Here is a 24,990-nt window from a genome sequence, read left to right as displayed (position 1 = left end):
TTACAGGAGCCAAATAACGCAATTTTGTGTTCCAAAAGGAAATTCTTTTCATTGTTCGACTTGCAGAGTATTAAATGCTAAATCTAAACATGGCCGATTTTTATGGTGATAAGCACTTTACATAATTTTTAGACTAGACGCAGAAATATATATATATATATATATATATATATATATGTGTGTGTGTGTGTGTGTGTGTGTGTGATGTACCATCTTTTGTCCAGAATAAAAGATTGGTGAAGAATCATAAATGTAGTCGTAGTTTAAATTATCAGATGATAAGTTTAAAAAACAGGATCCATTTATTTATTATTCAGGAGAAATAGCAGTTACAAAATCAGATATCCGGAGTAAATAAAAAGAATTACTAATAACTTTTTGTATGAAGCTTACTGCATCGTGACATTTAAGAAAAGCCTCCGATATTCCTTTGCGAGTCCTTTTAAAGCCTCTGGAAAGGCGGAGCTTCCAAGAAATAACGTCAGCCTCTTCAGCCATTCCAGTTCGCTTTAAATAGTTCCAGAACATTCTATAACTGTACGTGTAGAAAAGGCGGGAAAAACAACTTGACTACGGGGCTGTGGATTTAATTCCACGTACTTTAAAATAAGAGACCATCGCCATTAAAAATTAAAAGAACATGCAGTTAGAACTTTAAGTGTAATCTTGACTAAGGAATTTTATTATTACATATATATATATATATATAAATCAGGAAGTTCAGGAAGTTATATTTTTCTTTTTCTGTTTTATTATACTGAATTCTAAACGTCAGATATTTTTTTCTGTATTCTATATTCCTTTCTGTGTTTCCATCCTCCTGTTCCGAAAGATAGACGGTTCAACTAGATTTTTCGTTGACTATCGCTGGTTGAAACAGGTTTCTGTAAACAAGTGGTTTTCGACGCTTGATTTATTGGCACGTAGAAATACACCCTGATGATAACTGCTCTTTTAAAAATTCAAATCAAAGTCGTTCGCTCAGTGAACTGGATAGGTTCTTTTTTACGATTCACTGTAATCTCGATGAATAAGATCGAAATCGATTTGTGAATCAAGAGCAATGTGCAAGAAAAGAGTGAAGAGCGAAAAGAATCGAGTGATACGTGGTATAAAAAAAAAATCAGTTCATTTGAACAGCTAGGCCCACCAGCGGCCGAGCGGTAAAGTACCTGAACACAGGTAGTTCGGCCCGAAGTTCGAATCCCGTGAACGGGCTGGCTGCATGGACGTTTTCGTCATGTGCATCCCTCCCTTCCGTGTAGTGGCTTAGGACGGAATGCATAAATAATAATAATCGAATAGCTAACTCTCTGGGTTATTTTATTTCAATTGCCGTTTGGAGATTCCTAAAACCTTTTGTGTACGTACAACTAATAATGAAATTCTGGAATAAAAAATATACAAAAAGTTGAGAAATTGCAAAAATTAAACTCATTCGCATTTTAGAGGACAAACATTCTTTTCACTTCTGGGAATCCAACGTTCCTGTAACGCTTCTAACAATACCTCTCGAAAAAGCTACCACTGTTCACTCACTCAGTAAAGTTAATAGGTTCTTTGAATCAGTTCATGAGCGGAACGTACATCCCTACTCCATATAGCACAGGTTTAATGTAATGCTATTTCTGGTGCTCTCAACATTTTAAAGATTACTGCGCAGAAACTTCTCCTCCGATGAGAAAGTGAAAATGCCCCAGACGCAGTGGCTAAAACAAATACACCCTGATGCAAACAGATGCAGCAAAACAATCTTTTTCATACTTTCGAATAAAAGAACCTGTCTTAAATTTTTTTGTTAGACTACATATGAATAAACACATGAACAAATTATTCATAAAAATACTTTTTTCTTTTGAAAATGCAAGAATAATAACCGACTGATTCAAATGATACTTACACATTGCTCGAATCTAAGCTATGAGAAAAATCTGACCTGTAAGTAGACCTTATCTGAAAGAGTTTAAAACTAGGAATATATAAAAAAAAATGAAGAGCTTTTCCTGTTGGTCAATATATTATTTTCCATTAATGGTTGCTGCATTGTTAAAAATAAGGATCTATACAGGTTGTGGCCATTATATGCACGAGATATGCATACGAGCATTCAACATTTTCGAAAGAAAATATTACAAGCAATTTTACCTAAAAAACTTATCTGCTTTTTATTTTGCCTGTATGTGTATATTTTGATGACCTTTCTTTAATCAAGGAACAGTTGCTAAAGAAAGGCAAAATCAAATAATTAATAGCAAGATAGTTTCATCTTTTTAACCATTCAGTTCATTCATCATGAATTACTGTAATACACACAATTACTGTAATTTGTTTCCTAGATTTGAGTTATTAAGAACTAGTAAACCATTTTTGAAAGAAACAGGCTTAATGCAATTTATAATATGTGCAATTTGTGTCATTATATTTACTTAAATATCAGTACTTTATTGCTAGCTATCTTATTGTTCGTAACAAACATTTATTTATTACATCGGTAATTATAGTTCATCAAAATTAACAACAAAAACAGAAATTTTTATTGAGATGTAACTATTTAAACTGCAATGAGAATAATTTTTATTGGATCATTCGTTGATCCAATAAAAAAAATTAAAAATATTAATATGCTTCTTGAACTTTTATTTTAACCGAAGGCAAAGTATTACCTTTGCATACAATAATAATTTCTCTGTGCATTTTACGGAGTACAACCATTAGATTTCCTCTTTATCTATATTATCTCTATTAGGAAATAATGAAGGACCCGTATGTATGTGAGCATGCATGCATGCATGCATGTATATATGTATGTACGTTCCCCTCATTGTGAAAAAACAGCGGCATCTAGAGCCACCAGATTTTGAACATTCACCAACATGTGTATACATATTCAAATTTCCTGAATTTCGAATTTCGAATTTATTTCTGAATTTCGAATTTAGCCTGAATTTCGAATTTATTATTTATTTATTTTATATTATGTGCGAATGTAATGAAAACTTGGTTAACAAACTCAGAAATTTAAAAGTAGTGGGTTGCACTGCGCAAAATTTAAGCTTCAAATTTAATCAGAAAACTCAGCAATTGCTGAGAAAAACACATTTTTTGCAAAGCGTCTTGGCAAAGCGGAAAATTTGTCTTAAACTATTAAAATTTAATAAAAAAAATCCAAAGATTTAAATGAAATGTACCGATGTAAAATATCCTCGATTTACTGACCTATGTAAAATATTTTTATCGCCCACGCTCCAGTTTGTTGCCTGTCGGCGAAGCTTAATATGGTTAATTTTTCTTTAAAATTTAATCTTTCCATTAGATTAACAACGTTGATTTGAAAGCAATAAACGAAGTTCTTTATTATCATTATTTATCTGAACCCGCAAAATTACATTAACTAGGTTTCGTAAAAGCATTAAATTTTTTATAGCAACTATTATAAGCGGCTGTCCACCTGCACATAGATTATGTTAATCTTGCAGTACCGAAAATGTTACAGCACAGAAAAAAAGGACATTTCAGTAAATTTAGTTTAACAGAACAATACTGACTTAAATAAAACAAATCATGCGATTCTTCAGGATTAGTATAGTCAGGTAAGGTATTTTAGTTCCCAAATTACAGCAATTTGTACTCTTGTTTACAAAAATTATACCACAAAGAAAAAATCATTCTAAAGTGAATTTTTACTATTATAGGGCCATAGGGCTATTGTTGCTACCAGGCCGGTTTTCGAATGGATAAGCCGGTTTATAGATTCATAATCCGGATTAACTATTAATTTGACCAATTATCGTGGACGTAATGAAATTAATGATGAAATAAAATAAATTTGCAAAAATATTTGATAGTATTTTATTTTAGCGAATAATGAATATAATGTTACTCCCACCCAAACTCAGCCTAAGCCGAGGAGTGACAGAAAATGTAATTTTCCATTTCTAATCTTCAAATATTATAAAGCGAATGTGACAGTTTCAGTTTATAATGTCTATTTTGATTATTCATGGCAAGTAAACAAGTTTTGAATATGTATATACATTTTTCTATATGCAATAAATGTGTAAATTAAATAAAATAAATAATTAGAGAGTTATAATTCATAATTTTTCTCTTGCTGCTGTTTAAATCTTTTGTTTAACTGAGATTATTATAGTTTTTTACTATGAATTTTTTAAAGGAAAAGCAGATAATACACTTTATTGATTTTAAAATTAATTAATTAATTAATTATATATTTTTTAATAAATAAATATAAAAAAGAATTAAAATCTGAACCCTTTCAAATTTTTACGATAGCCCGAAAGATATCTTTCTAATTAAATTTTAATATGTGATCAAAATATATAGTTTATCAATAGAGATTAACAATTGGGATAGCTCAGGTGGAACAGCGACACATTACATAAGATACTAGATAAAAATACATTCAGAATGAGATAAATCAGTCGGATTAAAAACTAAAATAAGTAATATTTTTAAGAACAGCAAGTGTTGTTTTTAAATACCACAGCCTGGTAATCAATAACAGAGAGATTAAATTTGAAAGATAAATACCTTATATTTTACCAAATGGCAACAGACTCGAATGAAACGTGAAACAACGCTAAATAGCGTTTCAAAACTAATAACTTCTAAGAGTAAAATATATCTATCTCTATCTATATTTACTATCTATCTATCTCTATCTATATATAACGTAATTCTATAAAAATATGTAATGTTTTAATTAGCTGTATCATGAATAAAATACATTTTTATTTAACGGAATCAAAGTAAAAAAATAATATTCTTAAGAACTGTATTTGTTTGCTTTTAAATAGCTTAGTTTGTTCATCAATAACAGACATTAAATTTGAAAGATAAATATCGCATATATTTGCCGAATGGTAAAAACTCGAATGTGAAAAGTGAAGTAACGCATTTACAGTGAACCACGTAAAATCACGTTTCGAGACTACAAGCCCTTTTGGATTCATACTAAATCTAATAAAAATAATAACGTGTCAAATACAATAATAAAAAAATTATTATTTTCCTAAAATTACAGCCGAAAACATCGCGGACGAAAACGTCGCGGAAAAGACAACGCAAGGGAAAAACATCGTGGTACAAAACACCGTGGGAGAAAATATCGCAGAGAGAAAACATCGCAGTTCTAAAATATCATAGTACAAAATATTGTGGTCGAAAATAAAGCGGTTCAAAAACTTCGCAGTTTAAAAACATCGTCGTCGAAAATATCGTGATAAAAAATAAAGTAATTGTTTTTGCCGTGACGTTTTCGGCGGACACCTTTTCCTAAACATCCTAATTTTAAAATTCAGCAGTTTTTAAAAAGTATCAGTTCTGTGTATGACAGTCAGTCATCATATAAACCATAAAGAAGAAAACTCTTTAGATAAAGAGAAAGATTTAACAGCTTTCGAGTTAGTCGCCTATAAGCAAAAGTAATATATCCTAGGCGGCACTACATCGCATTCCATAAAACTTGAGTTGCTGTCATGAGATTTTATTTCACATGCTATTTCTGATTTGAAGCAGTGCCACTCATGGATAACAGTATGTTCCGATATGGCCAATCATTGAATGGCTTTACAAAATAAAAAGCATAGAAGTCCAACTAGTAATTTGGCCGAAAAGGAAAGTGGTTTGTGGTTGGACATTTCAAAAAATGAGCATATTTTTTTTACCAAATAAAGTTACCTTATTGCAAAACAGCCTAAAATTTTTTGAATACGCGAAAAAGGACGCTAATTGATGTAGATTTTATTTTAGGGAAAGCACTTGAACACTACCGCTTTTTGCAGCTGAAGAAACGGATAGTGTATAGTCGCTATAAGCGCTTTTGCTAAATAAAATCTGCGTCGATAAATGTCATTTTTCATGCACTAGTTTTACTTGGCATTTCATTCTTGTTTGACTGTAAGGTTTCAGTTTACATTCAAAAACTTCCAGAATGCACAAATGCTTTCTCCGAATCCAGTTATATAGAGAGAAGGCTGGAAAGCAACTGAAAATTAGTAGAACTACACAACACAGTATTTTGTTTTCTGAGGTGTCTAAGAACATCAGTCCTTTCTTTGTGCAGAATCCCATCTTCGGCAGCAATCTTACACAAAACACTGGCTGCTCTTTGTTCTTGATGCCACTGTCATCGTTAAGATTAGCACTGTAAAAAAATAAATAAATAAATAAAACAAAAATTAATAAAATAAAAAAAAAACTTAAAGGTTACAGATTTTAAATTACGTCCAAAGCGGCGTTTTTTTAACGTTTTGTGTGCTGCTTTTATTTATTAAGTATCATGTTCTTTGCACTTAAACCATAAAATTCAGTTCAACAGCAATGTCGCAAAATAATTTTAAAATGAGCCTATCTTTAGAATTTCCGATACACAGTTCCGCGCGCTGGAGATAAAAAGGTTTTTTCCCACTCCGTAGACTGTTGCCATTGCTTGCTTTTAAATCATTGAGTTTGTTAATCCAAAATTCGTTAAAGTTTTACAAAATATGAAATCGATAATAAAACAATTCCAAATTTCAAATTTGAGTTGGCTATATTCGAAGTAAGAATACGTCATTCAAAATTGGATGGCTCTAGGTACCGCTGTTTTATCACAATGCGAGAAACATACATACATTTATGCAGATTCTTCATTATTTAATTTCTTCAAATATAATACAGGGCTAATTCAGAAGTCAAACAACAAAAATCAGCGTTATATTTACCAAATTTTCACAGGACTAGTTTCGATGGTTTTACCGAACCACCATCTTCACCTGCAAAACCGCAAATGAACCAGATAGGAAATAATGATTAGATAAGATAAGAAAGCCTGGACAAGAATAAGCAAGTGGCGCCATCTGTTGGTAAAACCAGAACTAAAACATAATTTCTTTAAAGGCCGAAGGCAAATTTGGATTGGAATTAGGATCGTTAACTAGAACAGAAAGATTTTTATGAATGTGAAATGCCTCTAGAAAATCCAATTCTCCAATGGAAGATGTTTTTTGAATAATTTTGGCAGCAGAAAAACTGAAAGTGTGGTTTTCGGACCAACAATGTTGAGCAACAGAAGACTTCTGTGTTTCCTTTTTTTTTTTTTACTTTACTCTGTGTTTTTTTTTTTTTTTTTTACTTTACTCTGTTACTCTGTTTGTTTTTTTACTTTACTCTGTTTACTCTGATACTTTTACTCTGTTTGAAGGTAATAAAGATTTAAATAAAGTTCTTTCAACAATGAATTCTATTGATCCTGCTATTCAGTTCACTTTTGAACTTGAGACTTGCAATTCTCTTCCGTTTCTCGACATTCTGGTCACACGTAACACATCCAACTTCAGTACTACGGTTTACCGTAAACCTTCATCGGTTTGCCTTCCACCACACTTTAAATCATGTCATCCGACTAAACAAAAGTTAGCTTCATTTTATTCCTATGTTTTCCGTGCTCTTCAAGTTTGCTCCACCAAACTAGCCCTTGATGAAGAACTAAATTATTTAAAAGCAATAGCTATTGACAGGGGCTTTCCACCCAACATTATTAATCAAGCAGTTAAAAAATTCTCATCTCAACACACTAAAAGGCACACTCTTATTTTAGGAGATTATAAAAATTCATTCATTCAATTGTCATTCAAAATTGGATGGCTCTAGATACCGTTATTTTATCACAATGCGAGAAATATACATACATTTATTCAGATTTTTCATTATTTAATTTCTTCAAATATAATGCAGGACTCTTAACATTTTGTGGCAACAGTTTGAAAAGTGAACCTACATATATAGGAGTCCGACGCAAAATGCCAAAACGAAAGTAATAGTCCTTTGGGGACTCAAATCCCTTTGGACTAAAATAAATAAATAAAAATGAATACATAAATAAATAAATTTAAAAAACCAGAATAATTTTATATTTTAACATTCATTAATTTTAACATTCATAAGGGTTTGTTACGGTTGAGCTCACAGTCTACCAGTCTGCTCGTTAGTATTATCCGTTATTTTTTTAAGCTTTTACCAGTATTAAGCATCGCACATGGCATCTTAAGAACATACAATCCAACAACAAAATCACAAAAAATCAGAAAGCTTTCAAATTTTATTTCAAGTCCAAAGGGGAGTTTTTTTTAACGTTTTGTGTGTTACCTTTATTTATTAAATATCAGGATTTTTGCACTTAATAAAATTCAATTTAACAGGAATATCACAGGATATTTATTATAATCATAAAAAAGAATCAAAACTAGAAAAACGACGTGTGCAGAGCATTTTCAAGACGTTCTAATATACCTTTTCTGTCCCAAAAAGCTCACGTTGTTTTGTGAGTTCAGCTGCTGCACGTCTTCACGCATTGTAAACAGAATAGCAAGTAATTTGTTTCATCCACCGTTATTCGTTCAAAGGAATCAAAATGCTTACAAACATTATATGTGCCATTGAACCTTTCGTACCACGTTTTTCATCTGGTAAAAGAATAAAATAGGTTAATGGCCTTGCTTAAAATTTATTTAAAGAAAGAGATTTAACTTTTCAAATTGTTACATCTTAAGTAAATTATTAATACCCTGTATAATAGTTTGCTTTATACAGTCATTATTTCTCGATATAAAAAGTAAAATACTAGTTTCTGATCACAGATTTCTTGCCAATAAAAAAAGAATGAAAAAGTGTATGTACTATAAATATGGACTACTGATTCTCTAAGGCCTCAACAGTACGAATATGAAATTCAGCTGATAAAATTTACAATTCCAAATTCTGAAAAATTTTATAATGGATAAAAATACTATATGGAAATTGAAACTTTTCAGCATCATATAACCAATTTATATAAAGAAATAAATAAACATAAAAAGAATAAAAGAATCAAATTATAAAGGAATCTGATTTTAAAATTTATGTTCAGTTTTTATCAGGAAACAATTATGAAAATAAGTAATTATAAATCTTCAGTTTTTCCTAATCATTAAGTACAGTACAACTACAATTATCCAAACTTCGACTATCCAAATCGCTTTGAGAAGTTTTCAGAATTAAGAAGAAGAGAAGGAAAAGTAGGAAAAAGTAAAAGAAGAAAAGGAAAGGGAAGAGACAGGAGAAGATGAGGATGACGTGTCACTTGAAAAATTAAGAAGCAATCATTTGAAAATTCCTGGATGTTCAGAAGTTACTGCTGAAGATACAGCAGAATCGATGCTGTGTAATTTGTCAAACCCTCGGTTTCAAATTCTAAATGATGATTTAACTTATTGAAAATGTGAGAGAAGAAAGTGTCGAGGAAGAAGATGACCTTAGTGTCGAAGTTGAGGCAGACATGGGACCATCAGCTAGTGAAGCGTTTGGCAGCCTTGAAAATGATTGGAAACGGATGAAGCGTCAGCCCGAGGGTGACCACATGTAATTTCTCATTGTTAAGCGGAAGCGCGACTTGGCTGCCCGAAAACAAATAAGACAGTTAAAAGGCTTACTTTGACTGAGATGTTCAGCAGGCAATGACTTTTAGCACTTGTAAGTACTGTACAGTACTCTATATATCATGTACGTAAAAATGTTGGCTTTTCATTCTAATTAATTAAAATTTCCTTTTCTTTCAAAATAGTTTTTTCTCCGATTTTCAACATACAGTACATACAGTAATTAATTAAAGTGTACGTAGACTCTTTCTTCGGAAAAATCCAATTATTCGAATTTTAATTATCCGAAGGGGGTCCGGTCCGAATTGATTCGGATAATTGGAGTTATACTTTAATTTTGTTGGTTGGTTAGTAATATCCAGTGAAAGCTCTAAATGTTCTACAGTATTCTAAATTTTAATTCAACTAAAACCTGAGCAGTTATCATGAGATTTTATATCATATGTTATTTCTAGTTTGAAGCAAATGCCACCCACGGATAGCAGTATTATCCGATACAGTAGAATCTCTTATAACCGTCAGTGACGGGATAACGCCGATTCTGGCTAAGATATTTTTCCAGATAAATGAAAATGTGTTTCTAGAACTTACTTGCTCATGTTTTGTGATGCCATCTGTAGAAACTGAAGCAGGGCTTTTAGTCTATCAGCCACTCTCAAATAAATAATATCGAAAATAATTGTAAAGATCATTTAAAAATAAAACACATAACATGATTTTATATTTCAGAGAAACAAAATGTAAAAAAAAATATGAATGATTTTTTTCGGGTATTAACGATCCCCCAAAAGGGCTCTTTTAAAGTTTAATATTATTTATCGGTAGAGATTGTCGATGTTTGGTCCACGTGGGTTAGCGAAGCATTTTATAAGGTGTTAGAGGAATATGCATTTAGACTAAGAAGGGAACGTTACAAATCGTCTGGATATGTAAAAGTAAAAAATATGTAACGTAATTATAATAAAAGCATTTAATTATGTTTATTTAGAGATATCATGAATTAAATACATTGTTTTTTAACGAATCATATTAAAAAGAAAAAAATATATTGTTAAGAACTGCATTTATTGCAGCTAAATATTTTAGTTTGCTAGTTAATAACAGACAGATTATATTTGAAAGAATAATATCTTACACTTTTCTTATTGGCAACAGACTCAAATGAAAAATGAAATAACGTATAAGCGAAATAACACAAAACCGTGTTTCGAGACAAATAGTCCTTCTGGCCTTACAACATTTTTAAATTTCTATATTTATTATCATATGAAAGCAATGAATTTCTTAACATGATGGCATTAACTTCGAATGTTTGCATGCTTACAAGGTTGTCGCTATAGTTTAAAAAATTCGCTGTGTGTACAATGCAATTTCATAACACCATGGGCAGACATGGATGATCATTTCTTGGGTAATCCTATGAAAGTTTGCAGTTCTTCTTCAGCTTCCTTCGAAGTTTTTTGCTCTGCGTGTCGTCTTCATTTCCTCCTCTTGATCATCTTTCTCCTTTCACAGTACATGTGCGATTAATTCATCTTCATCTGAAAATAGTGCGACGGGAATAGAAATGTCTACATCCGTCCAGGCTTGCGCCTCATCTTCACTAACGCTACTCTTCTCCGAAAATATAAGTAAAGCTAAGATACAGTACCTGACATTTGCGCCGGACGTATTTCAAAACCAAGAGCATCTTTGTCTCTCGACTCGTCATTTAGGAACATGATCATAAGCCGTAATTTACACCAACGATTTAAAATAATGTCCTTTGTATCTTTCGAGATAGAGACAAAATAAATGCAGCATCCTTCAATACAATTTGCTTCTGCAAAATTGTTGACACTTCTTCCAGAGTTCATAAATGGATATAAAGAAATCGGTAGTTCACCTCTATGTTCTGAATAATTCTTTGGTTAACTAACTGGATAGGGCTTATTACATTGAGCGGTAGAAATATAACACAAATGTGTTCAGCATTTAAGTATTCAGATTGTTAGCCCTTTACATACTTTTGTAGCTCATCAAATATCGGATGAAATTTATATTTTCAAATGGTGCTATTATTTTGATATTGCCGGGTACCGGCTACAAGGGAATAATGTCAAATTTTCAAGTAATGTCCACCACAGAATAGGCTTTTTATAGAATATGACAAGCAACATGAATTATTCTCCAAAAGCCTGCACCTAAATTTAAAATTTCAACATAGTAACAAAAAAAAAACGAAAGTTATTTTTTGTATAAGTAATTTAAAAAAAGAAATAAAAATGCAAGAGGAAAATTATAAATTACAAAGTAGATTTCAGTAAGAAATATTAATAACGTAATTGCAGATACAGGTACGGATCACCAAAATCATTACCAATGAGAACAAAAACGATGAAAAACCTAGAAAAATTAAACAACAACAAAAAATGACTTCCGAAAGCAAGAAAATTAATAACACGAAAAATTAATCACCTAGTGTCATTAGGGAAGGAGAAGATAGCAAGTTAAATTAGAGTTTGAAAAATGCGCAGCGGAAAAGTTTTATAGTTTAACAAAAACATTCTTAAAAAGACAAGCATGTACAAAAAGGAATGGAATGAATTTTCATTAGCAGAAGTTTTACAAAATGGTTGTCTCTTCAATCAAGCATCTTCTTTAAAAGTCTGTTCGTACTTTATGTTAAATACTTAAAGATGATATGCATTTTTTACAGAATTACTGATTTAATTCTTCCTGCATATGTGCAATATACTGAGACAAATAGGATTGATATTGCTGCCACATTTATTATACTGTCACGCGATAATTTTTTTCCAGTAATACTGATTATATGTTACAATATTACTATCTTTCAGTAAATCCTTTCTAACCTGCTATGAGATTTCATCATATAAAAGTGCAATTACATACGACAAGTAAAGATGTTAATTATGACAGAGTATTTTAGAGATGGAAAGGTTTTCTTCGAGAAGAACTTTCTGAGAGAAATAGTCTCATATACATTTTACATTATGATAGTCATCCTGTATTTAACTGGCATTCGAACTAAAACGAAACTATTAGTATTCCGTATCTTTATTTACTGCAAAATCTTAAATATGTAGTAAAAGGGTGTTTCTAAACAGATAAATTTCATCCCACGCTTCAGCTATTTTAGGATACAAGTTCAGACACTTTTATGATTTTTCCTTATTCTCTGAGATGAATTATAATTTTATTAAGGAAGGTATTCCGTCAGTTTATGACACAGATGAGACAGAATTCACACAATAAAATATCTGATAATATTTCAGTTCTTTTCTAATTCAGAATTTTAAAATACTTTTTGGTTTACAAACAAGAATTCCATCAAGTAAACATTTTTGTTCATCTATTTCGGCAAACAAATGTGTTTATTTCATCTAATCGGAAATCAGAGGATTCTGGAACAACGTAAAAGCAATCGTATGAACTAGAAACTCATAGTATTTGATAACATCGGCATAATCGTAGTTCTTGTAAATCAACAAGTTCAATTCTTCAGTTCTTCAGTTTATGTTTTTAAAACCAAGAAAACAACGCAAATGAGTAATTTTACTATCAATCATATGCCTACATTATAGAAATATTTCTTTGAAATAAAGAAGAAAAAATTATAATTATTAAGAAATAATTTACGGAACATAAGCAACATACAGATGTGTAAGTAAGCACAGCACAGAGTATTTAAATTTTGTTCCTCACATTTTGTTAATCAATTTCATTTGTCTTCTGTATATAACTTGTCGCATCGCAGATATGTTAGCCTTTGTAGCGCTATATTGGCTTCATACACATATAAAATATGTAGGATTCGTATCTTTAATGTAGTGGTTTCATATGCATATTACTGTAATATTTTGTATATATTTATTATTATACGTCATGTACGCTTTTTTTTTTTTTCGATTTACAGTTTTATTATTAATCTTAAACTATCAGTAAATGTTACAAAAATGCACCTCTAGTGCTTACGCTTCATTCCTTACTGGTAAGTAATGTATAATTAGTTCTTTGTGAACTGAATCTTTCATAAAAATAGTATTATTTATTAATAATTAGTTCCTTTGTGTACAAAAAGACACTGTAGGTTTCAACTGTATGTCACAGTAAAATTTTACATTTATCTACTTAAATGTTTTATGCATTTATATTGTTGCGTTCTGTACGGGTTCGTGGATTTGGAGCACTTAACGACAACTTGATGAAGAATGAAAACACAATTTATTAGCCAGTATTACTCAGGACACGTTTACATTCGTCGAAAAACTATGACAAACACGCTGAAACAATCAGCAACACAGCCTTCAGGCTATAACGGTGAAGACAGCTTCACTTGCGATACATTGACGAGAAACCTCGGCACTAAAGTGCTACTCCACGTACAGGCATGGTTTATATAGCTTTTGGCCTGGCTTCGAGAACATTCTGGGCCAAACCGGTAGGAATTCGTTCTAGAATGTTCTCCATTCGTTTATGGCATATCGCCAATTTTGCCGCCAAATGTCGTCAAACGGACGATTTCGCCCAAATATGGCAACTCTGTCTGCTATTTTCTGGAAACCCTAAACCCGCCTTACGCTGCAGCTATCTCACCGCAGCTGGACATTTCGTAACAATATGTTATTCCGTATTTTCTCATTTTCATATGTACCTACTGTATTAATTTGCCTTTATAGCCTCATGTTAATACGTACCTTTATAGCATCATATTAATTTAGTAAGTTACATGATTTTACTTATATTTTGTAATGGAGTTTGTAGAAATGATGTCTAATGGTAAAAGGTATCCGCACATAATTTATCTTGCAAGGTAAATTTTGTACTATAGTATTCGCACACAGTAATTATGATGCTAAAAGTTTGGGAATGATTTGTATATTACTAGATTAGTGTTACTATTATTGTTTTGTCCACGTTTCGAGAAACAGCAGATTTCCTTGCTGGGGTGGTATACTATTCCGTTTTATTCACCTTCGTGATCAGAAGCCATTTCAGCTGGGCACTCACTCACTCATTCCTGAACAGAATAACAGATGCCCCTTTGTCCTGTCAGCTTATAATGCATTTCCCCCGCCTTCTTAGCATGCCTTTGTGGTGTAACGGTCAGCACGCTCGGCGCGAGGTCAGTGGTTCGAGTCCCGGAGAGGGCATTCCTCATTTTTCATCTCTCCTGCTTCGAAATAACCTAACGTCTCTACAAGCTTGCCTTGATTCCCCGACTGCCGTTTCGCTACTCTGCAACTTTCGCCTTTATCCTGCATTTTCTGCTCTATCATCTACCCATCTGCATCGCTTACGAATTGATATGCTTCGTGGCGCCTTTTTACACGACTTTGCAGCAATCCTTGATCGGCGATTCGTTTTACTTGGCTGATGAATTGAAAACATAAACGTTTAGATCATAGGATACAGATGGGGATTCGCCTCTGTCACTTCAAAAATGATATTATGGTCCAAAGCGGGATTCTTCCACTCACTCCAAAATATACCAATAAGCTTAATGTAAAGGAAGAAATTCTAGCAAAACTGCAGACAAAAATATAGTAATTAATCGATGGATTTCCCTCTGTTTATAAGAGCAACATTGGCTTAGGATTTATGGTTTCTTCGACAGGTGTTACTTTCTCCCTCTTATCTACTGTAAAATTTGTAGACTTGAATTGAGATTTGATCTAAGATCAAGAAGATTGGAAACAACAGCAACAGTCACTTTTCTATGAATCAATCTTGAAGCATGAATTATTCTAATCAAAGCTTACGGTGATTTGGGTGCATGAAATTTGAACTAAGTTTTTGATGATTAGAAAATACATGACAATTTATAGAAAAATCTCTCCATTTTAGAGGAGTTTATTAAATCTTGTAAATACTTTTAGTTACTGACAGTAATTATAAATTTAAATATTTAGGTGCATAGCTATCCTTCTGGAACACCTTCTTCTAATGTGTGTTCTCCTTTTTTATGTTAATCTAAAAATTGAGTTGGTTCAAGATTTGCTCCATACAACAGTATTTTCTCTTTCCTTTCCGTACGCCTTCGTAGTGTAATTGGAAGCATACTCCAGGCGTATTCGAGAGGTCAAGGGTTCGAGTTCCGGCAAGGGCACATTTTTCATGGCTCCTGCCTCAAAAACCCTAATGACTATAAAAGGTTCACTGGAAGCTCAAGATACTTTGAGCCTGAGTTATAGTTGGATTCTATTGTCTAATATATATACGGAAAGTGTACAACTTGTAAAGATCTTAAGTTTGACTAACGTTTATTTTGCTTTAAAACTTTACTGTCTTCTCTTATTTTCCACTTTCGGCCAGAATAAACGCGTCATTCTGTTTGTGCAAATCGTGCTTATATTATTCGAGAGGTCAAGGGTTCGAGTTCCGGCAAGGGCACATTTTTCATGGCTCCTGCCTCAAAAACCCTAATGACTATAAAAGGTTCACTGGAAGCTCAAGATACTTTGAGCCTGAGTTATAGTTGGATTCTATTGTCTAATATATATACGGAAAGTGTACAACTTGTAAAGATCTTAAGTTTGACTAACGTTTATTTTGCTTTAAAACTTTACTGTCTTCTCTTATTTTCCACTTTCGGCCAGAATAAACGCGTCATTCTGTTTGTGCAAATCGTGCTTATATTATTCGAGAGGTCAAGGGTTCGAGTTCCGGCAAGGGCACATTTTTCATGGCTCCTGCCTCAAAAACCCTAATGACTATAAAAGGTTCACTGGAAGCTCAAGATACTTTGAGCCTGAGTTATAGTTGGATTCTATTGTCTAATATATATACGGAAAGTGTACAACTTGTAAGGATCTTAAGTTTGACTAACGTTTATTTTGCTTTAAAACTTTACTGTCTTCTCTTATTTTCCACTTTCGGCCAGAATAAACGCGTCATTCTGTTTGTGCAAATCGTGCTTATATTTCGTAATCAAAATTTCATAGCAAATCGTATTTGCTAAGTATTTAAGTTGTGGCTTTTCGCGAAGAGTTACAGAAAGCGTGAGCCATTTTGCCACTTTGTTTTAAACGCGCGTTTCAAGTCATTTTGCTGTCCGTCTTTTCGGCCAGAAGTTTAGTCCTCTTGATATTGAGTCGTATCGTAGTTTTCCCGCAATTTGCGTACTACGTACGTATAAGTCTAAAAGGCCAGTCTTAGTGTTATTAGGCTATGTAAAGCATTTGAGTTTATCTCTTATTTAAATTTAGTTAGCGAGTAGTTCTTATATTTTTAAGTTCAGACCACAAGTGGTTGGTCTTTGTATCCCGAAGTGCGGGAGCATCTGTAATTACTGGAGAATAAAGGGTAATTAAACCCTTCTCATCTTTGTTATTTCTTCTACAATTTACAGAACACAGTGTTTAGTAGACTCACTGTTCTTTTCAGGACACCTACATGTTCCCTAAACAGATTAGAAGAAGCATGAGTCCTGATAAACTATTCTGTTATGTTATCTGATATACTTCGTCAAAAATTTTGGACCAGAAACAAAATAATTCCTCCGATTGCTCTCGATGAAAATTTAAATTGATAGCATAATGAAATTACGGTGACAGAGATCCTATGATTTGTCGTAATTGACTAAGCTACCTTTGTCAGAAAATATAAAACATGTTCTACAATCCAAAGGAAAAGATTAAGTTTTATCTGTTAGTATACATTGAAATGTAGTTCTCAGTTTTTTACAAAAAGGTGGGCTAATATCACCGCTGTATATGCAGAAGTACGCAAAAGTTTAACTGATTATGATAATCTTATGATTGTGAATTTTCTAATTTTGAATATTTGCCCTCTTCGTTATATTTCAAGAATACTGGAATAGCGACAGGGTCATCAAAAAGGGAAAACATTGCTATTACACAGTCTGTATTTGGAAGCACAGTATGGTGACATTCCGATTACCTTCGTTTATTAAAATTTAAGTGGTACAGATATAAGATTAATTTTAATCGACATTCTTTTTCTTATTTTCAAGCTTTTCTTCACATCTAACTTTCTTCACTTTACAACGAAAATGATAATGTAGAGAAGAAAATATAATATAAGTTTAGAGAGAGAGTAGGCAATTTCAGCTTACCGTACTAAAACTCCTTTATTACTATACATTAATGCTATGTTATCAGCCAGTGATTTTTCTTCGACTGAAATTATATTAGTAGTCGCGGGATAGTAGGGACAGCTTGTTAATCTTTAAATTTAGCTTCACTGTAAATAATTTGAATCATTTTTATCTGTGTTCGGCCCGCAAAAAGCGGAAGTTGACTTTGTTAACTTTTTAGTTTTCTGCAACTTCACCGGAATATTTTCAGAATGATTAGAGCATTATTATTTTTAGTAACTGTTTTAGAGCGATTTGCAGTTGATTTTTGTTCCTTTAGAATTTTATGACTGAAGATAAAGACAGGACGATAATTTATCCGGTAGTCTAAGAAGGTTTGACTAGCGTTAAGTCAAACTGAGTTTAATATCCTGCTTCTTCTTAAACAAATTAAAGCTGCGATATTACACATACAGAAACAAAATATTTGATTATATTAGCAAAATATTTGACCCTTCATTATAACAAAATATTTGACCGGGGATTCTATACACTTTCAGACAGAAGGCATGAAAAAATTAAATGAACTGTTGGTATTTGAGCGTTATACGTAAATTCATACTGATATGATTTCTTGAAATTTTGCAAGCATTTTAGTCATGTCATGACCTTCAAATTTTCTTTTAGATCACTAGAAACAAACTTTTAAATCCAGTTGCGATGTTGATATATTTTAAAAAAAGTCCAAAGATTAAAAATCAGCTAATACTATCACTAAAACGTAAGTTCTAATAAATAAATGCAAGAAAATATTTTAAAAAGTAAAAATTAAGTTTGAGAAGTTTTTAATTTTTGAAGGCTTTAATCCTGTTACTTCATGTATTATTTTTACGCGCCAAATATAGGTAACACATGCAGGCTGTCGATAAGTCCGAAACCGAAATCTGATGACACAGCGATGGATGCTAGCCTATTTTCCCAGCAAAAATATGAAGATCCAAGGGTTAGAATTTAACACTTAATGGAATACTCATTTGCGGTCTGAAATTTCACACCCTAACAGGAATTAGCAACCAAGACCAGTATTTAAACATCTAAAAACCTCTGTATCAGTTTCTAAAGCCAATGTTGTAACACAATCCTAATCATATCATCCGAATTTCCACATCAGTGTCTGGAGCCTTATTTGCGAGAAAACAACCCATACATTTTCCTTTAGATCCACTAAACAACGTTCTTGATTTATAGTCTTGATAATCGGAGGGATAAAGTCTCGATTCCGCAATCTTTCTGATGGCCTGAAGACGCTGCCAAAGGTCGAGCGCAGTAAGAACAACGAGCTCTTTGGGATCCAAGCTGCCCAGATGACAGATATGTTCCCTCTTTGGGAATTTCAGCCCAGATAAGTCTCGAACGTTTATAAGGTCAGATCTTAACCTTTAAGATCGAAATTATAAGAGGTTTGAGGGCAAACGAAGTTATCGCAACAAAGTTGAAATCTGAGGACAACAACCACCGAGCCTCGCGATCAGCACTTTTTTAGGCAAGCTGATAATTCGGCAAATACCAATCAGTACATGTATGATTTTATTGCATGAAAATGATAACAAACCTAAACATTTGATTAGCTAAATATTTCCTGAGGGCAGATATTTATATTAACCGAAACCGTGAAATGATTCACTAATCACATCAGTGGTTGATAGCGTGGAAACGATTTTTTTTTTTTTTTTTTTTTTTTTTTTATGACTTGGGTCAAATTTTAGTTGATGAGGAGTTCAAAGACTTCATCACGAGATAAATACGTTGCACAGATTATGAAAGAGAACCGTTAGAATTTGTAAAGCATTTATTTATAAATTCTACTAAAGCTTCGGAAGTTCCTGATATGCTGTGCTACATGTTTAACGGAAAGGTCAAAAGACGGAAATTATATATTTTTGTAATTTACAAAACTACACAAAAATCTCAATGCTTTATTTTCTTCAAACTGATTCTAAAACTATATGAATCATTTTTTTAAAACTAGGATATGCTGCATTTTCACAAAAATATAAGAGTTTTCGATTGAATTTTGTGAAGTGTTTTAGTTTTTCAGTTACAGCATTTTTTTAAAATTGTATTGCAGAGGTTAGATCAAAAATTAAATTAGCATTATAAAGTCATTCACGTTACAGGGAAAATGACAACAAATTAAAACTAACTGAAAATTTAAACATCATAATAAAAATATGTGTGCATGCATATTACGCAATGAACTATGAAAGCCATATTTACGCATATCAATGAATAAATTATTTACGTTTAATCAATATGCAAAGATGTAGTTAACTCTTTTTAAAATGATCGCTCATGATTTCACTCACGGTTCTCTGTAGGTGTGGTCGTCTTGTAGAAGTGACCTTCATTACCAATATTTATTTACGACTAAAAAAATACTATTCATTTTCAGAAGTGCTAACTTTAAGCCGGTGATTGCCACAAGTAAGTTTATGATACAAAATTAGGAAATATTATATATAGTGCGCAGGAAGTAAATGCATTCAACTCTCGATTAACCAGAGGCATATCCACTGGTCTTTTTCTAGTTTTATGGTAAAAGTTTAATTTTACGCATTACAGCGTAAACTATCAGAATAAAGTAAATTTCAATGGGAAATGAAAAAATTCAGAAAAAACTGCATGATATAACAGCAGTGATAGTAAATGATGTCGCAGTACTTCGGAACTATTTTTATCCATAACTGAATATAATCGGTAATATGTCAACATTATTTAATCATCAGTCAAAATAAATTGCAAAATCATAAAAGAAAAGAGTAAATCCATTAATTAACTTTTATCGAAATAAATGAATAATGTAAAAATATAAAAATATTTTTTTGTCAGTTTTTATCTGTGTTCTTGTTAATGCTGACTTAAATTACATGAACAAATGAAATTCTCTAAATTAAGCTGCATAAATACAGAGATAAATAGTTAACAGTATTTTCTGTTAATATATATTATATATATATATTAACTTATCGAAGGATATAGATTAATTATGAATTGACGCAGCAATCACATTTATTATAAGAAATCACGGTTTTCACGAAATAAAGTGGAAATAAATACACTAAAACAGAGAGTTACGAGACTCTTGCAAACTAAAGTTAGCATTTTGATTTACGTAATTTTTCTCTTTCATACCTTTCTAAATTAATCCATGTCTTATAAAAAGAAAAAAAAAATTAAATAAAAAAATTGACTTTATTTTGCAATAGTTCCTTAACTCTATATTTTAATTTGGTTGTTTACCCTTTCAGTCCTAAAAATAGCAGCTGCTTATAATAAATCTCTTTAAACTGCATCATTTCAGAATTAAACTATCACATATGATTCTTGCATAACAATAATGACACATATACTTACACACACATATATTTTTATATACATCTATAACCCTCTTCTTATTTCTGTTTAAACTATTAATGCACAAAAAAAATCTTGTATTCTTTATCTGTAAATAAATTACATCTAATTGTCTTTTTATACGATAGATACATTCCTGAAGAATGCATGTAAAAATGTTCATTCAAAAAATGACATTCTATTGCATCTATGGAAATAATTATTTTAAAAAAATCTGTGAGTGTTAAATATTTATCGTGAATTCGTATTCAGCAAATTTGTGTAAAAAAGGTTCGCGTAGAAACAGATTTAAATGTACATTATTTCATATTGGAAGATAATTCTATCATTAAAACAAACAATTGTTACTAAACAAGTACGAACTATTAATTTTTTTTTTTTTTTGCTATTAAATTTAATTTTCTTTATAGTATTAAATTAAAATTTTTTATTATTTTCATTTTTGAATAAATTTTATCGTGTTAGTAAATAAATAAAGTCTGCTGCGTTACGTTTTCTTAACATACTCAGCTACCAACTACTTCAGATCGAAATATGTAAATTCACAAAAAAGCTGAATTAGTATTGTTACCCTCTCTAAGTTCATAGGTAATCAGAAAAATAAATAATGTTATAGATAACCAATTCGCTCATGAATAATATTATAATTCCTTCCTTAGATAATCACTCTAGGTGAAGAAGAAAAACTATAAACTTTGTTTAAGTTTGAGATGAACAGCAGTTATTGCAGATAAGAAAAACAGCTAAGAATAAGTCAAGGAAAACACACGGGCTGGCAAAAAATATCGTTAACACGCTGGAAATATCACAGATTTTCCCAGAACCAAATCTAAAACAATAATAGGTATAACAAAGATTAGTATAACAAAGACTGAAGACTTTCTAAAACTGAATTGATTCATGGCTGCAACATGCAGCTTTGTTGTTATATTTCGTTCAAAGGAGAAGGAAGGCACTGACAGAACGTTCTAGAAAAATTGCCCCTGGCGTTTCGAAAACGTGTTTTGGAAACTTCCATAATATCGCCAGGTTTACAAGAAGTCGCCAAATCGTGAGATTTCGCTACATTGGCAATGCAAATTGTCGCCAAAATCAGAAAAGAGGCAGTTCTGATAATATTTCCGGTTCAATTTGAGCTGCAAATCAATTCAAGAATAATCTAGAAAATAATAGATGTATGTGGTCATAAATTCAAGATTAAAGAAAGCGCATAGTAACTAAACATAAAATTACCACACTAAATGCATTAGATAAATAATAATACGTGAAAAAAATATCATCATAAATATTTACACAAATTAATAACAATATTTTTCATCTGACTTGAGATCTTGAAAATGTTCCAATTACTCAGATTCGTTTACATTCAACATAAAAAATTATTTATTCATATATTTTTTTATAAATGCGAATAAAATGGAAATGGTGCCAGGATGGGAAAAGTAGCCGCAATACCATTTTCACATTGCAGAGTTCCACTGTTATATATAGCAAAGATGAATAAGCGAAGCTCTGATTCACAATTAATATTCAGGAACCACGTTAGTATTTTGTGCAGATACGAAAAAACCAGCTCACGTCGACAATAGGCATCTGATTACCACTCCTCTCGCTCATTCATTATATTATGAATCTTTAGAAAAGCCAACTTCCGCATAGCGCATATCCCAGAAACGTCTGTCAGTCTTTTGAAATTGTCATTCACTTTTCAAGGTAAGAGATATTTATTCTCATGCGAATTGCTGACACCGTGAAACAGATGTAAAAGGCAAACAGCGATATGAAATTAAAAACTGACAGTACATTTTATTTTAATTTTGATTTTTGAAAATACGGGTTTGAACTACTACATGCACGCTTCCAATCATCACAAATTTTCTGGAAATTTTTCAGAAACCTGAGTTACTTTAAAAAAATTGTAAACGGTCCGCATAATCTAGAAGTATATCATAAACGCATAAAATACAGAACTTTCAAAACATCCCAATTAAATGAAGTTACAACTCAATCTAAACATGTGAAGCATTTGAAATTGGTATTTCTGTATTGGTATTTTCTTGTGTATTTATATCAGTACAAAAGAAATAATTTTATTACCTTGTTTATCGTACATTTTATTTCAGCAATAAATAATCATCTAAGAAATAAAATATATTTACAGAGAAAATATATTTTAAAATTTATTTCCATGATTTTATTCCTTTTTCTTTTTAAACCACACATTATAATTTTTCACTCGTCGTAAGATTTTTCCTGATGAATAACACTTTCGTTTCTAAGCGCAGTGGTACATTTTAAAACGGATTTTAAATATTTCTCTTATGTATACTACTTTGCTGAAAAAGGCTGTATATATTTCTACACTTGATTACATTTATTATCAGATAAACACTGTCTTCCACGCTTCTTAAATTCAGTATTATAAAATTAAATTGAAAGTTAAACGTTAAAACACAAAACCCAAATATAAAATCACGATCAGTCTGGTCAACACAGGAGCATAAATATTTGAACATAACAGATAAATATAAATAACTGATATTGCGATCGATTTTTTCTATAAAAATTATTCATGAACTATCTGTCAAATTTTCAGCATTTAATACCATAACTGCCATCTTTGGAATTTAAAAAACATTATGGTTTTCGTGAGAAAACCGGAAGTTTTACGCGGTGCGGGAAGCGAAGCATTGTTAAAAGAATTCCATATTGAGATTTAATTTATTCTGTAAAGCCCAATTGAGGTTATTAAGCTATCTATGTAAGATAGATTAATATTTAAATAGATATTCTAAATTTTATTTTCTCTAGATAATTTTATTTTATTTTGAGAAATATTTAAGTAGGAAATAAACACTTTCATTTATCAAAATACTTTTAAATACGATAAAATAAATTAATAATTAATATATATGCAAGATATAAAAATATGATGGGAATTTACTAACGAATTAAAATGAATTGGTAAAATTGGCAATAGCCCTTTATAGTCCTAATATCAATCCTTAATACAATCTTCATCAGCGCATCTATAGTGCGTCATTGACGTTACTCTTTCCCTGAAATTTTCTGCCTTGCTGTAAACTTTTGTCCAATCACTGTCCAGAACTCAAACAAAAGAACCGAGTTTATAAATAATTTAAAAGTAAAGTGTTTAATACACTTTACTTTTACGCCTGCTGCGTCCACGTCTTTCTTCAAGTCCATCACCCCATCTACGCAATGAATCATTGTCATTCCATTACAGATATCGCCTACAACGTTTTGTCGGTCATGACTAAAAAGTGACTGGCTTCCTCTTCTATAGCCAACTAGCTAACTCTCTATAGTCCTATTGACGTAACAAAAAATTTATTACATACAAAGTGATTTGCTAACCGGTTCGACAAACTTACAGCAGATATAGGAGGTACAAAGACGATTAGGAATCACATAGCATTGCAGTGTCAGAAATGCCTTTAACACGAGCTATGTTTAAAAGAACTAAAGAAAAATGACAGAGACAGCAACACGTTGGTGTAATACAATTCATTTTATTACAAGTTTTACATTAACAGAAAGCTATATGCTACAGATGGTGTTCGAAATGACGTCTAGAAGCAGTCACACAGGCTTCAAAGCGGAGCTGCATGGAATTCCTAAACTTCTGGAAGAGTCTTGATGTGTCTTGTATCTCCCCGGCAGCTATAGAGATGGGCTAGACGAGGTTTTTAACTGAATCAACGGCAATGACTGGTACGAAGTATTAAACATCATTAAGTTGCATTTATGATAAAACTACGCTTTAACGAATATTTATCTGGTAATTCTGATTAACCAGGCATTCTATCAGGACAGCTTAATTTGCATTAGCTTTCATTTAAAGTTCTTTTCAAGCTCAATTCAGCCTTTATAATAACGAAAAAATTCAGAGTTCTTCAACAAAAATTGCGAGTGAAAGATCACTTAAAAAAACAAATAACTTGAGAAAAATAACGACTAGTTAACTGGTTCTAGCAAAGCAATTGACAATTACCCGCTTTAAGACGAAGGCTTCGTACAGGACTTTCTAGGGAAATCTGGCTTATATTCATATTACACCTAAAACAATTCCATTTAACCAGGGTGTTTGTTGAAATC

The 24,990-nt window shown here is 31.7% G+C and overlaps 1 long non-coding RNA gene across 1 annotated transcript in view; it reads right to left on the bottom strand.

Moving 5' to 3' along the window:
* Nucleotides 1–298: 298 nt before the first annotated feature.
* The window catches only part of LOC118191287 (uncharacterized), a 167,668-nt gene continuing 142,976 nt past the window's right edge, over nucleotides 299–24,990 (bottom strand). The window contains exon 4 of the long non-coding RNA XR_004758562.2: nucleotides 299–6,166. This is a non-coding gene — a long non-coding RNA (uncharacterized LOC118191287). The remainder of the gene's footprint in view (nucleotides 6,167–24,990) is intronic.

This window comes from Stegodyphus dumicola, chromosome 3, assembly GCF_044657685.1.
Source record: "Stegodyphus dumicola isolate Sdum_Otavi_A_Nest chromosome 3, ASM4465768v1".
Lineage (NCBI taxonomy): Eukaryota > Metazoa > Arthropoda > Arachnida > Araneae > Eresidae > Stegodyphus > Stegodyphus dumicola.
Note: the sequence above shows the minus strand (reverse complement) of the source record. Positions and strands in the feature narration are given on the sequence as shown.